Below are 5837 nucleotides of genomic sequence, written 5' to 3' on the forward strand. Positions count from 1 at the left end.
CAGACGCATCAGGCGCGAAAACATAGTCATAATACATTCACTGAATGCTTGTAAGCTATCTTGCACGTATGGCACATGTTCAGATGCAGGTTGTCAGCACTCTTAGACAGTGATGCACACTTCGCCATCAAGGTGGAGGCAGTCATCCTCGGGCTGTGCATTTGACAGCAGCACTGCAGAGTAAGAATAAATATTTTTTTTTGCCAGTTCATTCATGCAGAGAATTTCATACAAGGCGCTAGCGCCTAGCATGTCTGGTGCATGATGACATCCTGTGTCATCCCAGCACAGGATTTCCGATACCACCTGATTACAAACATGAAACGTCCATTATGTAGTAATATCATTGTTCACAGCACATGCTAAGTCCTGCATGGCGAAGCTCGAAGGCAGCAGCATCTAGGCAGTGGCTGGCTGCAGGTGCAGATGTCCATCAATTTTTCTATGTTCAGACGATGGGTTCGGTTGGAAGAGAAACAGGAAAGGAAAGAGGTACGCCAGCCCAAAGAAGGCGGCGTTGACAAGGGCGAGACAGCCAGAGCTGATGTTGCGCCTAAATGGAGGGATGCAGCATCCCCTGCAGGGCATCACCGTTTACCTATTTGATGCAACCACGGAGGTTTGCTACGGGGGTTCAGCTGGATCATTGCTCAGCCGAACACGATGATCCTAGCACCGGCAAGACATCTCTGCCAGCCAGCCCATCGATCTGAGTTCGCATGCAATATCAAGCCTAGCCGCCAGTGCTGCGTATTTGACACATGGGCACATGCAATGTTCCAGGAACCATCCTTACTGTCAGATATAGTCTCAGAGAGCACAGCGCAAGACCAATATTCTAAGGTCCAGCGGCATTAAATAACACTATGCAAATAAAAAACACTGCAGATTTGAGTGCTGCACTCACAAGAGCGGCAAACTCGAGAAGGGCCTGTGGTACTGATGCTTACACTACAGGAAGGATTACTGGGTATCAGGGGTGGCAGAGGTGAAAATCACACACCATATTGGATGGCTTGTGACATCGTACAGTTTTCTCGATGAGCCGACGCTCACTAGGCAGCACAGATGATGAACGGCAAACAATGCGCAGCTGGAATGCAGCGCGCATCCACCCAAGCTGCGGAAACAAAAGTTATGATCTCTGTTATTGCATCATGACACCTCTAGTCACGTTTTCTATCAGTCACAAAATAAAATACATGGGATTTGGAAGCTTCCACGAAGCCACGGCTTCATCGAGACCTTCTAAGTCAGAGAACTGGTCTCCGAAGCAGCCAACAAGCTCATAACCTTCATCCAGCATCTGCTCTCTTCGCTCTGGCTTGTACACTGATGCGGGCTTTTGAGCGTCCTCTGCAACAAGACAATTTGGATCACAAGGATATTTTCTGCGTCGAGGGAAGTGATCAGTCTTTGCCTCTTGCTTGGTCGCAAGCGGGCACAAGGTCCGATAGTCCTGTGCTTGCATGCATTTTGATAGTCGTGACATCCTGCCTGGCATGTTCTCACTCACCCAGCCATAACAGTAACAGCAACAACCACCTTGCCATCGCAGCTGAAGCATCCAACTCCATTTCTTCTTCCCTGGATCGGAACGTAACATTAAACACTTCGAGACAAGCAGTAGGTCAGGGGGTACGATGACCCTCGACCCATCGCTGGAAGGTCGACCAGGGATCCATGGTTTTCAGGGGGGTATGGGGTCGAAGTTTGGCCAAGATCGACCCACCCCCCCCTAAGGAACCCCTGACCTAGAATGCAGTATCTCGAGATAGGGAAGGTCATCAAATACCGCATGCAGTCACTGTTGCAGCAAATGCTTTGACCTTGCATTTGTTTCGTTGCCTACTTCAATCTATGGTTATTGAGGTTGGTATGTCGGGAGCTCATTGATGTCTAATTAATGTCCAGTTGGAGGGGGTAGGGGTCGAGGGTCCGTTTGGGCCGCGAGACCCGAGTACCCTCCCATCCGAGCGACTCGAGGGTCAAGGGGTAAGGTGCCTCTTTGAGGCACCTTCATAGCACCCCCTGACCTACCGCGTGTCACAAAGTGTTTCCTCACCATTAAAAAGGAAATTGACGGCGAACACATACCGTAATAAGTAACAAATGGTCCAGTGTTTTTAATGTGTCATCGCAAATCGGGCAAATTTCTTTACTTACATTCCTGAACGTTCGCCCTAATTCCTCTATCTTAACTAGGCAAGTGCGAAAGCGTGACCGCCCAATTGTTGCTATTGATATGTTTCATGGCCTGGGCCCATCGCGCAGTGGACCAAGTGCATGCACAAGCCTCTGCAGCATTGGACTGTGTCGTATGGAACGCGTCATGTGCGCGTGGCCACGAACTACTTCGACACGCTTTGGTTCCCAAAAATACATGGATTTCCAGGACAAAAATGGGGGTCGGCACCCGTTCTGGCAAAGCACTGGTGGTGGCGCACCTGTCGGGTCTCTCATGTCGAGTCTAACATAGCATGGTGCTTCGCTTCGAATGACTTTGCCAGCTTCGTCCTTTTCGCACATGTCCCCGTAGCCGACTTTGCTCAGGTTTTCTGCTGTTGCATTGCGGCCCGAATTAAACCTGCCCGTCACAAACGCCACCTGCACGACACAACCTGTCGCTTTCGTATGCGGCTGGCCACACTGCACGTCTTTCATGTGTCCAAACTAGCTGCTGTCATGTAGCTATCAGAAACATTCCATGCACGAGCGAGTTGGAGGAAATGGCTTGATCGCCATGGTGTCCGTCTATAGAACTCCGTTGTGTAGCAATGCTTCATCGACTCCCTCCTGATACAGAGGACAGCGAGATTGCTTCCGATTTGTTGGCTGCTGCTTGCTTGTTAATTTCGTGCATGCCAGCAGACCCGAAAGTAAGACCGGTGGCCAGTGTTTCGCCAGGCGGGTCACTTTGTAGGTCTGTATTTTTGAAGTGCATGACCATTTGGTGCAGAAACAGGGGTGGAACCCCATTCTGGTCTGGGGCTGCCAATGGCCTGCTGGACCGGGTGATGGCAAGCATGGCAAGCGGTTATGTCTGCGAAAGAGGGAGTGCAAGTATTGGAGGCAGACAATCGGATACTCAACGGAGCAGCCAATCCGGCTGCCAGGATGGCTTTGGGCACAGCATTGGAGACCGAACCCTGTCATGGACTCGCAGGATGACGAGTCCATGATGACAAGTCGATTGCATTGGTGACAATTTACCACCGGTCCAATCATAACCGGGATTTCCGGCAGAATGGACCAGTCAACTCAGCATCAGCAGGTTGTTGGAGGCAAGGGTTCTTAAGTGGCGCTTGGAGCTAATGTGGACGCTGCGGTGCTACAAAAAGACACATCATCAACAGTTTGTGACCCCAACCATCATTAAGCGCCCGCCTACAGGAGGACAAGCTGTGAACCATGGCAAAACGTAAGCAGATAGGTGGCGACGCACGGACATGCCGTGCGCATATGCTGCTTGGTAGACTTCCAGCATTGGCTCGATGGCGGGGGCTCTGGCAAGTGCCGCCCACGCCTGGAAACTCTCTTCAGAGTCATCCTGTCCAAAGGCTGTTTTCAGCTCGTGCTCGAGATTGCTCAGCGTTGTCTCGTCGATGTCAAACACAAGCAGCTGCTTGGCTGTGGCATTTGCAAAGTACTTTGCTTCGTAGAACGCCATGGCTGCGTCACCGGCCTCTTGCAGGTCGTCGAAGTACTGCCCATCCTGCGATTGCCTCGAACGTTCACACAGCGATAGACGCGGGGGAAATGCGGACATCAGACTTGAGCTTTCGCTTCCTCGCCAGCGCTGAGCAGCTGGGGCTTTGATGCTGTACTGTGGTGATACAGAACAACTTGCTGAGGCCTGAGCCCTCTGGACAGGCTCATTAGGTCAGCGCTTGCGTCGCCTTTTGGGCTTGGCATGATTCCCAATAGATATTGGATATTGCATCATTTTGTGTTTGCACGCAGGCAACCGCAATGTGTTGGGCTCTTTCGCAGAACCAAATGCAGAACCCATGAGCAGGCCATACCTTGGCAAAATAGACATCGAATGCCTGCCTGCACTCGGGGTTCTCCTTTATTCGGGCCTGAGGAAATCCTCCTGTAGCGCCCGTCACCCCCCTCCACAGGATATAGACATTCGTAGTGTATATCATCGTCAGCCGAAGACTCCTTCCCCCAACGCAAGACGAGGGCCGCTAGTACCAAGATCGTTGAAAGAAGGCAGCAGGCGGCAGTTATTTGTACTGCTGGACGCAGGATGTAAGCGGCTACATTCGTGGTGAAAGCTCATCTCTTCATGCATGTCTTGCCCGTGTACTGTCAACATGGTACAGGCTCTAGACGTACGTCCTGCAGGGAAATTGACGATGCACCATGACCGTCAATGTCCAATATGTTGACTGGATGAAGATATGTCCAGGTCAGGGTGCTCGAGTACCGTGCCATGCTGACAATGCATGGACCCAAGCAACCACAACATATCTGGCAAACAATAATTTAACAAATTACATTGCCACTCACTGGAAAAGAGCTTTGCGGCTGCCTGGAACAGTCAGGTTGCGGGTTTTCCAGGAACGCAATGCACATGCGCAACAGTTATGCGGATTGCCCAACCTGAATGAATATAGGCTACAGCATACCACTGCTGTGTTTGGGCAAAAGTGCCATGGATGTATCTGGCATACTGGAACAGCAAACGACGGTCGAAGATGCGGATGCGTCGTGGAGGCATCTTGAGTCGCAGGATGACCAAACCCCAATGAGGGTATTGCGGCTGAGTGCAAGGACGATGCTCATACTAATGTTTAGATATGCTTGCAGATATGCCAGTCTGAGGAAACAGTCTGCTGCTGAGCTGAGGCATGCGCTTTGGCAAAAAAAAAAAAAAACAAGAGCACCGGGTGATGTAGGCGCACCCATAAACCACGGGAAGGAAGTTGTAACTGTGCTGAGGGCGCAAGGCTGCCTTGTACAGAGACCAGGGATGGTGGACAATGCAACTCCAGAGCCGATGGACTTTGTGACTTGTCGTCTGTCACATCAAGCAGCACCAAGTCGTCATCGCGCTTAGACATATTGCCACCGTATCACCGGGTCTGCATGGCTTGCCACGGCGAATGATGAGGAGCGATTTGTTCGATACAGCAAAGACTCAAGAAGACGTCGCCACTTCGAACCCCTAAGCGACGAGATGCAATCAACAATGTTTTCAGCTTGGAATAACTGCAAACCAAGTCGATACCGCAAAACATGCAAATGGCTTATGTTTTTTCAAAAGGCACTATGGCCACTCTGGGGCCCAGGTGGCAGTAGTATTGAGTCTCAGTGACAGAAACCAGGTGAGTCAGCGGCCGCGATTCCGCTAACTCGAAACAGACGCCTCGGGTGGGTGGCAGCGGCATTCATTCTAGGAAATTTGCCGGGGCACGACGAAAACGTGCATTATTCCATATTCCTCCTTCGATACATCGCAAAACTGGCAGCACTATTGCCGTACACCGTCGAGAGACATCATAAAGACCCATGTGCAGGTGATTGACCTATGATCTGACAGCAATGCGAGACAAAAACATACTTTTACTCATGAAGCATGCGTCCCATCATAGGGGTAGCTGCCTTGGTGAGTTTTTGATGATGTGGACGTGCGTAGTGTTGTTGCCGCTTCCTTCCGTGGCAGCCAGAATGCCTGGAGCCGGTGGCTCATGAATGTTGAAAGCACAACACAAAGCAAGTGCACGAGAGATGCGTCAGCAAGATGGCGCTCATGAAACTGTCAATGCCATGCATATTACATGTCAAACCATCCGGTGTCAAAGAAGAGGTCTAGAGACGACAACACG

This window comes from Nuphar pumila, unplaced genomic scaffold, assembly GCF_984573655.1.
Source record: "Nuphar pumila unplaced genomic scaffold, dmNupPumi1.hap1.1 HAP1_SCAFFOLD_230, whole genome shotgun sequence".
Lineage (NCBI taxonomy): Eukaryota > Viridiplantae > Streptophyta > Magnoliopsida > Nymphaeales > Nymphaeaceae > Nuphar > Nuphar pumila.